Source organism: Papio anubis, chromosome 8 (assembly GCF_008728515.1).
Source record: "Papio anubis isolate 15944 chromosome 8, Panubis1.0, whole genome shotgun sequence".
NCBI classification, from domain to species: domain Eukaryota; kingdom Metazoa; phylum Chordata; class Mammalia; order Primates; family Cercopithecidae; genus Papio; species Papio anubis.
Genome location: NC_044983.1, coordinates 126,616,375 through 126,629,245, shown reverse-complemented (window position 1 = coordinate 126,629,245; position 12,871 = coordinate 126,616,375).

The following is a 12,871-nucleotide window of genomic DNA, read 5'->3' as shown; positions in this document are numbered from 1 at the left end:
TTTTACTTCCTTGGCCTAAATACAGCAGAGGATGGGACGTGGGGAAGGAAAAGAAAACAATGCCTGACCTTCTTGCTTATACAGAGGGTGTTTGTTGAAAAAGAGGATCAGAGACCTGGTAAACTGTAAGAGACGACACCAATGCAACAAGCTATTGAACCAGAGACCAGGATTCACCAGAAATTACACATGGACACAGGTGGACACAAACATTGATCTATTAGAGCTAGGGTACTGGGAACCTCATTCAGCTTTTGTTTGTTTCATTTCAACCAGCTCTGCTAGTTTTCCCTAATCCCCAGGCTTTTCTATAGCACTGAAATCCAAATAACAAAGTATCAAATATGTACAAGAGATTTATCTTTCTAAGATGGAAATAACTTTACTGTTTTATATGTTTATGAAAGTATAACACGAGTTGTTCCAAAAAATAAATATTCAGAAAAGAAAAATAAAAAGAAAGGTAAGTTACCTGTGATTCTGCCATTCAAAGATAAACCTTGCTAACATTTTTTGTACATAGCCTTCAGGAATTCAGGCACACACACATACACACATACTGTATTTCACAAAAATGTAGCCATGTTTAACATACCTGCATACATAATATTTTTAACTTAACATGTAATGGAGTTATTCCACGTCATATATAGTTCATATCTTAATTGATTATTTAATTTTTGTATCGGATAGCTAAGAAGTGAACTAACAGGCCAACTGATTGAAAATAAAGATGTTGAAAGACCTACTATTTATTTGGCCTAATTCGAGAAGCATATTGAGATAAAATTTAATTATAGAAAATATGTGGGCTTTAGAATATAAGATCACAGAATTTGAACCAAAATACCAACAGTCACCCTGTAGTTGAAAAGCCTGACCTCTCTGAGACTTTGGTCATTTATACAATAGAAACAGTAGTGAAGAAAATATCCACTTCACAGATTGGCACGTCATTTTTATTCCCTAAACCAATATCAGTGTTCACACAAAGTTCCAGAGATACAAAATGAATAAAACCTGTTGGCTATTCTTCAAGAAGAAAACAATCAACAAAACAACTGTGATCCCAAAGACTAAATAAGAGTCTGGAATTCACATAACAAAGTTTAAAAGTATGGTTGGGTTATTTTAAAGAGCTACCCAAGAAAGTATCCCAGACAGCAAATCAGTTCACACACATACTTAGCCATAGTGCTCATGGCCTGCCGCTTAATGCATAGTGGGAAGCTCACTTCCATGGGAAGCTTCGCAGAGATAGGCTTATTAATATGTGCTTGGCATGTAACGCAATGAACCGGCCCAGCTAGGCTCTCTCCATTGCTGGGTTGCAGAATCAGTTGAGATAAGACACTTGCCCTAATTTCTTCAGTAGGAATGAGCAAATAATGAAATCAACCTTCCCTTTTGCTTAAGGTACTCTCTAATATTAAGTTCACTTGGTAAACCTCCCGCTAACTTTTCTTCCCATTTCAAAGCAATTTAGATATGATTAATGCTCTGAATATGAAAAGCATCAGGCAACACACTTGACCTTTCCCCAGCAACCCCACACTTACCACCCGCACATAATCATATGTGTCTATCCACTCTGGCCTCACAATCTCTTGTGTTTTCCTCAATCGTTGCATGTACTACAATTATTTATTATTGGTTTCACCTCAAAGGACTGTAATCTTACTAACAAAGTCAGGTTTTCTTTAGGTCTGTGTAATACCCAGCTCCTAGCACTGTGACTTGTTCATAGAAGCAACTTACTGGGTGTTTCTGGATCTGAAATGATCTGATGCAAATAGAACCTCAATAAAACACTGCTTTGTGGACCTTACACTTCTGAATGATGTAAGAAGAAACAAGTTTGGCATCCAAAGTAATTGGAAGTCAATTGAATATTTCTGGTATTTTTCTGTAAAAAAAATCAAGAAGATGTGACATGGCTCAGACCACAGTAAAATGTCCTAAATCCTCTCTCCTATTACTCTGTCTTTGACTCTCCTCTTCAAACTTTATAAAATTTTCTAAATATAACTCATATATTGGTAGTTAGTCTCTACTCTCTCCTACCTATTTCCTTTTCCTTTTAATATGTATCTGACAGTCTGTCCTTTCCAGTGCAAACCAATGCAGCCTCTCTTGACTCCCAGCCTCATCTATTACAAACGATGATACTCCAGACAGCACCTTCTCTCAAGGTGACCGATTAAATACTTGATGGAACGTTGATTACAATGGGAAAGGGAGGCGACAGTTGTTTCTTTTGTGTTTGTTTGTTTGTTTGTTTGTTTTGAAAACAGAGTATCCCCTGTGTTTCAGGCTGAGTGCAGTGGCATGATCTCGGCTTACTGTAATTTGCTAACCTCTTGGGCTTAGGGATCCCCCTTCCACCTCAGACTCCTAAGTATAGGACTACCGGCATAAATTCACCATGCTAGGATAATTTTTGTATTTTTGTATGTTTCACCATTACCCAAGCTGGGATGAATGATTTTGACTTGAATTTATATACATATTCTGGAGTATGAGTTCATATTTTCTCCCTCAAGGGCCCCAGTCAGCAAAATTTTCAAAGGATTTACAGATTGTTTGGTTCACCAGCATATGAAGCTGTATAACACCACATTGGATCAAGGGTCCCCACCTTTAGATCACAGAAGGTGAACATAGGTACATGCTTACCGCATATCACATACTCATACATCACCCCAAATCTATCAGCCTTATGAAGAGATGGCATAGCTAGATGCCGTCCTGGAGATACTACTCTGTGATAATGAAATACCACCCTCCAGGAAGTAGCGTAAACTTGAATCAACGACTATTATATGGTTCTTCATCCCCAAAAGGTACAATATACATACTCATAAACCAAGAGGTGAAATAAGAGTGGCTCAGCACTTTGGGCCACATTAGACACTTTGGAAATGAGTATTTCCAGTCCTAGTCATTCTGAGCTCTGTAACACTAGAGATCATGATTCTCACTGGTGAATGCTCCTATCTGGAAGTACAATAAGATCCACCATGACACTTTTTGCAGTGGTTGTGGATTGATAAGTACAAGTCCCTGTGACAAGAGACTGTAAGGTAAAGAGCCATCATCCTGGCAGAAGTAATTGACCCTAGTCACCAGAAGGAGGTAGTTATGTTGCTAGACAACAGGGTAGGGACACATACACTTGTTATCTAATTGATTCAGAGGTTCACCACATACCCAACTTTGATTGTGAATGGAGAAGCCTTGAAAGATAGAGACAGTCTCCCTCCAGAGCAGTGGGCATGTTTGCATGCAACCTTTTTTAAAAGATCCAGGTTCTTTAAGTTCAAGTTTCCTCCACTGTGATGCAAATCCACTGTGTTTATAACATCAACCTGGAGCACTCAACATAAACACCATGTGATATGGTTTGGCTCTGTGTCCCCACCCAAATCTCGCCTCAAATTATAATCCCCACTTGTCACAGGAGAGACATGGGAAGTGATTGAGTCATGAGTGACGGTATCTCCTCTCGCTGTTCTCTCTCTACTAGAGTCTCTTCAGATCTGGTTATTTGATAAGTGTGTTGTACTCCTCGTGCTCTCTCCCGCTCTGACATGAGAAGATTTACCAGCTTCGCCTTAGCTTTCCACCATGATTGTAAATCTCCTGCGGCCTCCCCGGCCATGTGGAACTATGAGTCAATTAAACCTCTTTTATTTATTAATTACCCAGTCTCAGGTAGTTCTTTATAGGAGTGTGGGAATGGATTAATACACCATGCAGGAGTGAGACAGCAGCATCCCAAATGCCAGTAAACCCCATGGCCTGCAAAGTCCCTGTTCCAGCCAGCATCTCTGCCTCTGGATGTCCTGCCTCATCTCGTTTAGGGATAAATGTCATCCAGCATCACAGTACTTAAGTTCCATGAGTTCTAATTATCGACAGATTCATGAATGAAATAATTCATTACTGTTGAATTAAGCACTAAGTTTTGGAATAGTTTGTTATGAGGCAATCTATATAAATGTTATACATAAATTGCCGAAAATAGGCAAGTAATTTAATCTCTAAGCCCCAACTGACTCCTCTACAGTTGGGAATACATCTAAGGTAAAGTTTGGTTGTGAAACTATAATAAATTCTATAAGCTATACAGACTCTAAGCCGTATTGTAGCCTGAGCTCAAATATTAAGCCCCACAAAGATTAAAAGTATGACTTCTATGTAAGTTACTTGGCCCCTCATATGGTTTGAATGTGTCCCTTCCAACAGATGTTAAAATGCAATGGCCATTTTGATGGTACTAAAACGTGGGGCTCCTAAGAGATGATTATGTCATGAGGGCTCCTCCTCTTATTCATTGGATTAAGGTTCTTATGAAAGAGGTTTCGTACAGCAGCTGACTGGCTTGCCCTTACTCTTTCTGTTGTATGAGGATGCAGTGTATGAGACGCAGCAACAAGGCTCCATCTTGGAAACAGAGAATAATCCTCATTAGACAACAGAATCTGCTGGTACCTTGATCTTGAACTTCACAGCCTCCAGAAGGGTGTAGGGAGAAAATACCATGTTCTTTATGAATTTCCGGTCTCATAGTATTTTGTTATACAATACCAAAACAGACTACATTGACTCCTTTGTGTTTCAGATTCTTCTTCTGGCAAATAGGGAAATTAATATCTTATTTATGAGATTTTTAATGAAAAATCAGTCAATAAGTGTAAAGCACTTAGAACTATTCCTAGAATATAGTAACTATTCTGAGCCATCACATAATAATTACCATCACTCACTCACTCAGCAAGCAGTGCAGCAGCAATCATCATCATCATCATCATCAGGATATGAAGGTTTTCTCAAGGACTTGGAATGAGCTGGATCAGGATGTGACTGGTTCTTCCCATACCAGCCGCGTATGTCAGGGCCATGTCCTTCATTTTATTCATAGGGTCATGTGCTCATTTGATCACTGAAGTAATCCATTTAATTTGTATTAGTCAGGATAGTCTAGGGATTGGTTAAAATTACAACAAAACACCCACAATCTGAGGAGATTAAAATGGCAAAGGTTTATTTTTCATGGTATATGTCCATCACGAGTCAGAAAGGGATTCTCTTAGTTGTATTTGCTGAGATACATAAGTTAGTAAAGCAGCCATCATTTTGAGAACCACTGTGTCAAAGAGAAAATCCTAAAGGATTTCAGGACAACAGACAAATGCATATACCATCCTTGACACATGGACTTCTGCTCACAACTCAGTTGCTGGAATTAGTCACATTGTTTCACCCAACATGATAGGGTCAGATGCCCACCACCATGTCCAAAAATAAGGAAAATTGAAACAATGAGTGTGTTGAAGCTATTTTCGTATATAAAGCAATAAGTTATTTAACAAAGCAACACAACAGTCAGTGTAGTATAATAATTATTTTCTTGCTCTTGCACCTGTAGTTTCATCTGGGGTTTGGCTGATTTAAGCTAGACTTAACTAGGCTTGGCTCCAAGCTCATATTAGGTATTGATCTATCCCATGTGTTTCCAATTTCCCATAGATTAACATACCAGACAAAGATATAAACACATTTCAATCATTTGCTTATATCACTTCCATAGTAAATTCATTGACAAAGTAAATCACTTGACCAAGTACAATATCAACAATAGGGTAAGAACATAGTACTCTTTCCAAGAAAGTAATAAGGAAGGCGTAATTATTTACTGAATGATGATATAATCTCTAAGAATTGCCCTCTTTTGTCCCTGTGAAAAAGTCTGATACATACATTGATATGGATGTGAATAATTTGTTGGGAGTGCTCTCAGGAACAAAACCTATGAGAGAAGTCAGAAGCAGGATTGGAATGTAAAAGAAAATAAACTGCGATGATGTTACAAAAGAGTCCTGAGCTCATAGTATAAGGATATCTTAAGTTTGAATTGCCCCAGGAGGCGAGGAGGCTGCACCCCTGTCACTGAATTGACTAGCCATTTGGTTAGAACTGTCCCTGGAAAAGGCAATGCACACTTACATGAGGCAGCTTCCCTAGACTGAGGAAGAGTCCTGCGGAGGGACTTAGCTGCAAGTTATAAGCTAGGAATGTTCTATTTCAAGAAATTGGAGCAGTGGAGAACAGTACCCCTTGAATCAATCACATCCATTTGCTTCCAGTAAGTTTGCATATCTGGGAACAGATCCTTTATAATGTACTGCTATCTTTTATTCTGAGAACTTTATGCGAAAAAGCACAGCTTCTGTCTTAGTACATAACAACTATTTTTAAAATCTCTTTCCTCTACTACCAATTCTAGACTTCCCACATTATCTGCTACAAGTACTTCTCATATTGAGGTGGACTTCATCTGCTGTAGTCACTCAGACACTCATTCCTGAGGAGTCTGAGTCATGGTCATTTTATCTTTCCCTGCCATTGCTGCTGTGCTTTCCTCCATTTACAAACAAGTTGGCTATGTGGTGAACCTCCTGAATCAATTAGATAATAAGTGCATGTGTCTCCTACCCTGTTGTCTAGAAGCAACATATCCACCTCCTTCTGGTGACTAGGGTCAATTACTTCTGCCAGGATGATGCCTACCTTACAGTCTCCTTGTCAACAGGGACTTGTACTCTTATCAACTGGCCACAACCACTGCAAAGTACCAAGTGGCGGATCTTTATTTGTACTCTTGGTGATAAGGAAGCATTCACCAGTGAGAATCATGATCTCTAGTGTTACAGAGCCTGGGACAACTAGGACTGGAAATACTCATTTCCAAAGTACTCCAATGGCCCAAAGTAAAGGGTTTCTCACTCCATTTCCACCTCTGGTTTATAAGGCATACATATTGTACCTTTGGGGATGAAGAACCATATAATAGTCGTTGATTCAAGTTTACGCTACTTCCTGGAGGGTGGTATTTCATCATCACAGAGTAGTATCTCCAGGACAGCATCCTAGCTATGCCATCTCTTCGTAAGGGCCGGACAGATTTTAGTAATGTATAGTATGTGATATCGCTGCAAAGCATGTACCCAGGTTCACCTTCTGTGATCTTAGCAGGGGACCCTTTGATCCAATGTGGTGTTATACAGCTTCATGCTAGTGAACCAAACAATCTGTAAATCCTTTTGAAAGTACTCTTTTGGTTGACTGGGGCCCTTGAGGAGAAAGTGCAATATGAACTCATACTCGAATATGTATAAATTCAAGTCAAAAATCATTCATCCAGCTTGGGTAATATGGTGAAACACCATCTCCACAAAAAATACAAAAATTATCCTAGCATGGTGGCACATGCTCGTAGTCCCTGCTACTTGGGAGTCTGAGGTGGAAGGATCGCCTTCTAAAGCCCAAGAGGTTGAGGGTTGCAGGTTTTTGTGATCATGCCACTGCACTCCAGCCTGAGCACAACACAGGGATACTCTGTTTCAAAATGTAAAACAAACAAACATACAAAACAACTATTCGGCCCCCTTTCCCATTGTAATCAATGCTCCATCAAGTATTTAATCGGTCACCTTGGAGAGAAGGTGCTGTCTGAGTCTCAATGTTTGCATTGTTGCTGGCAGGTTGAATATTGGGTGGCAGTAGTAGCTAAATGAGCCATGCAAAAAGGTAGCCATGCTCAGCCCCCATGAATGGCCTTCCTGTGCCTCACCATGGCTATTCCACTCAGGTGTCCACACTGCGCTAGCTGATCTAGCTGGCCACATTACTTCTGTTCTTGGTTATTTAACACCTCATGCCTGGATGGTAATACCTCTATGCTGGATAAAATGTGTGGATACTAAGATTTTCCAATTTGTGCTTAATGAGCAAGTTGTATAATTCACAACTGCCCATGAAGATGTTCAACCCACTTCTTTCCATCCAAAGTGTTCCACTTTTGTACTGAACTCTCAAGTGCCTGAGATATATTCACTTGCCAGAACATTCCTTCCTACAGCTATTATTCTCTATCCCAGTACATCACCCATAAAATGTTTCAAGTTGTACTGCTCCAGTATGCCAAGGGTTATCCATACTCCCCTGCCACTAGCGACTGGATCTTGGATTGGCAGTCAGTAGATGACTGATCCCAGGACTAAATCCATTCCCTGCATCCTGCTTTCTTAGACCACTCCCCTGATCCAACTTCTTTGATTGTGTTTCTATGGTAACTCACCACAATATATATTACTATTCTTAAAGGAAATTCTTATTAGCAGTAACTCCATTATGATATGTATGAGAATGAAGGAAGTAGGGTTAGAAAAAGAGAGATAATGAAGGTGATGAAATTCAAATGAGACTTCAGCTGATCCAGTAGGAAGTCTGGGTCTAAAATGACTCTCTAGGATTTGTCTCTAGCTGAAGTAATGGGGCTATCTTAATTGGGAAGGGATGTGTACTTGGTGAGGCAGCTTCCTATGCTGATGGTAATTTTTGAAGAGCCCAGCTGTGAGCCATCAGAGGCCAGTCCTTATGGAAGAAAATGAGTACTGTGGTCCCAGCATAAGGGGGTAGGGCAGCACAGTATCCACTAAAATGATAAATATTCACATTATCTATACCTTACAAAATACACTGATACGTTCCTAAGATGTCTCCTAACCTCACTGAATCAGGGCATACTCAAATCCAGAATCATATTGCCCAGCCTAGTAATATCCTTTGGTAGAGGACTAATGAATAAAAGACAAGGTAGTTTGGGTTCCTTTACATTTGACACATAGTATTGGATGTGGACAGGATGTTCACAACACACAAAGAGAATGGGAGGTACATAGCTGTAAAATCTGTTCGATGCAATGCTGAAATTCACTGGGCAAGAGTGCCTGGTTCTTTGATTAGATCTCATTGTAATTTCTGAAGTGGCCCTCAGTCCACTGTTCTCCATGGTCTTGTCTCTACCCTGTAAGAAATCCTCCTGGTCACTCTGAAGATGGAATTGAAGAATATATCCCTTGGTATGAGCATATCTCTCAGCCTGCCTCTTCCTTTGTAGAGTTATGATACCAGCTTATTTTTATATCAACAGTGCTGCCCTCCCAACCGTCCCTTTCTTTTAGTTAAGATACATGCAGGTTTCTCAAACCTTTGTGGTTTTAAAAGAAAAATTCTGGATGTGTTCTTTTTATTGTGATACCTAACACTTCACGAGATTCCATCCTTTTAAGATCGCTTTAGGTGTACAGCACAGTATTGTTGGACTGTAGGCACAATGTTGTAGCCACCTCTAGGGACTTAATTATCATGTTTAACTAAAACACTATATCCATGGAATATCAGCTCCCCATCTACTCCTCCTCCCAGCCCCTGGAAACATTTCCACTCCATGATTCTCTCCTTGAATCTTGACTCACTTAAATCACCCATATCAGTGATATCATGCCATATGCCCTTCTGTGACTGGATTATTTTACTTAGGATAATGCCGTCCCTCAAGGTGCACTCTATGTTATCAAATATGACAAGTGCTCTTTCTTTTTAAGGTTACAGGCTAACATCTCAGCTTTTATGCACATAACATACTGTAAATGAGCATGAGAGTGCAAATGTCTCTTCAAGATCCTGATTGTAATTCTTTGAATAAATACTCAAAAGTGATATTGGTGGATTATATGGTATTTCTGTTTTTGTGTGTGTGTGTGTGTGTGTGTGTGTGTGTATGGAACTTCCCTAATTGTTTTTCATAATGTACACCATTTTATACATTCCCACCAAATATGTATAAGTATTCCACTCTCTTGAATCCTCAACAATTGCTGTCATCTTTGTTTTGCTTGTTTGCTTGTTTGTTTTGGATAATATAAATCCTAACAAGTGTGATAATCCCACTTCTGAGGATATAGAGCTCACTTTCATGTCTCTCTCTCTTCTCCTTATAGAACTGAGAGCTGCCTAACCCACATCTTCTTACGGCAGAAGGAAGGCATGCACAAAAGAGCCGAGCACACAATACTTAGCCTTTGCTTGCTATGTCCACTAACATCTAAATTACATCATGGCCAGGGCTACTGTGGCTGGGGCAAAGAACTGCATTCTCCCCATGAAGGTGAAGAGGGTGAGAGTGATGATTTACCAAGCAATAATCTAGTATACCATTTGTGTCAAATAACACTAATAAATACTACATGCATGTATGTACTTATTTTTATTGAGTCTATATTAAGTGACAGTAAGTAATTGTATTAAGTGCAAAGGCTTGCAGATAAAGAAATAATTCTAACTTTTGCATGCAAAAACTGGCATGTTGAGACACTCCAAAATCAGCAGAAAAGTGTAGTGACGTGACCTGCACAAGCAACTATAAGAGCAAAAGGAGACTTATTTTGCTTTGTTTGTGACCAGGACCTTAGGAGGATGATGGATCATAGAAAATCCTTTGCTAGAGGAGGTAAGTCAGAATTATTGAGAAAAAATCTTGGAGGAACATTAGGGGACAGAATGGTGAAAAGACATTCCAAATGAAAGGAAATTCGTGGAGTGGGAAAATATGGCTTATATGAGAGGACTGTAAAATCAAGGGAAAATCATATAGGGAAGAAAAATTTAAAGATGCTAGCAGTGATACTAGTCATGCTTATGTTCCAAGCTAGAAAACAGAACTTAATTTTGTAAGGATATTACATTGTTTGTATTTAATTTTTGCCAGAGGTTGGGGCACATAGAAATGATTAATAAATGCTCAGTGAATTTTTGGTGATGCATTCATTCTTCTGGCATTAATCGCATATTTGCTCTTTTTGAGCTATGTGGGTCCTCTTTGAACTCACTATTTATAAATTTTAAATTTTCTTTCAATACTCACACATTCAAAACTAGTATAATTTCTTTTCATTCTCTCCATTGTCATTACTATCATCATCATCATCAAATATCGATTTTGTATTTCATTTAATCTTATAACAACAGTATCATATAGGATCTATTGTTAAAACCATTTTTATAGATGGTAAAATTGGAGGCTTCGGGAAGTTATCTCTCTTTCTCAAGAACACACAGGTAATAAAAGTTGAAAAGGAAGTAGTATCAGAGCCGTCTGATTTCAAAGGTGATTTGTGTAGGTGAGGAAAAGATTCAAAACAAAAAAGATCAAGTGTTTGAGAAGTGTCTCTAACATTGATGATCCACATTGAAGACCAGTAAGATCCACTCGAATGGGACTACCAGCAAAATATAAATGAAGACCTTTATACTGCAGAAAATGGTCAGTTAAGCACACAGTCAAGCCTTTAAGGAAGATCTGAAAGGACAGAGAATGGGAGTATTTCAACAGGCCTTGAAGAATGGAGTGGGCCTCAACAAGCAAAGAGGTGATGGATGGAAGAATCTTCCAGGAAGAGGATATAGCTAGATTAATGGATTTCAAGAATGAAAAACAAAGAGCATACTTGAAGAGACTTGAATGATCCTATTTGGATGCAGGAGAATGAAGTAGTGAGAAGCAAGATCCCAGAGTTCTGAATGCCAGACCCATTGAGGTATTTCAAGGACAGACATTCATATACTCAGACAGAGAGTTGCTCCCTCTTCTCTGGAATTTTATATTTACTAGATACAGGGCAGATATCCATGGCCATGATATTGATAGAGATATAAAAGAGTAGAGATATACATTCAGCTACACTTAAGTAAAAGGATATGAATAGATTAATAATAATATAGCTACAGCAAATAATTCTTTATGTGGTGAAAAAAATTGTCACTGCTGTAGAGGGTATATTAGAGACCATAAATCAAGTACTACATTATTGAGGCTACTATATATTGCATATATACTATATTAGAAAATAAACCTGTACCACCTATTGAACCACTATTTTAATATTCCTTGAGCCTTAAGACATATGTTGCCATAGAAACCTGAGTCTGTCTAGTCATTGAGTGCCTTGTTTTCTTTTTTCCACATAGGAATTTGAGTGTAATGTTGTTTCCAGCAAAATTAAATTAGCAATTATTCACCTGAAAATACTTAACAACGGGATCTAAGCAAACATAGCACTAATGATTTGCTACACCCATGTATCCACATACATTTCCTTTGCATTATATTTGGCATTGGTAGAATCTAGTGTAGTTCATACCATGCACTGAATGCTTGAAGAGGGAGAGACCATGAAAACAGACTTTGCTGTGTGAGACAGGAGAGTGCATTTGGTGAACACAATCCAACTTCTCAATGATTTTTTAAAATAATTTTCTCTGATTGGATAAGATCTTTCTACCCTATGAACCTGCCCAAGCACGTTTTCTAAATCTCTCTTATCCATGGGTTACCTTATTTTTGACGTGTATATCATGTTATCTGCCCAGAATCTACTCTCCTTCTCCCAGTAATAAGGTGTCTTGATTTTCTTTTTAGAGAGCACTGTGTCTGGTTAGTTCACACAGTCTTAATGGAATTCTTAAAGAGGTGCATTAACCTCTTACCCAACAGATTCTGTGTCCTGCCCCATATCCTTTGAACCCTGTAGGTTTTCCACAACAGAGTTCATTTGTTTCTCCAACGGAGCAATCCAGAAATGTGGAATCAAGGTTTTTCTACATAGTTTATGATGCGCGTCTTTCTCCTTTCCCTGTCTCGTAATCCACTGTTTCTCACTTCCATTTAGTTTCTGACATCACCCCCAAATAGGTTACAAGCACTCAAGTTTTGTTCTGGATCTGCTACTGGAGAAATCCAATTAAGACACCTCTTGTGACTTGGATGTTATACACAGTGACACAAATTCAGCCAGTTTAGCCCTTCCTCCATGCATGACTTGAAAAGTGGAACAGTGGAAGTGAACAAGATGGCCGAATAAAGGAACAGCTCAGTCTCCAACTCCCAAGCCAGCGTGACACAGAAGACCCGGTGATTTAAATTTTCAACTGAGAATTACTGGGTTCATCTCACTGGGGAGTGCCC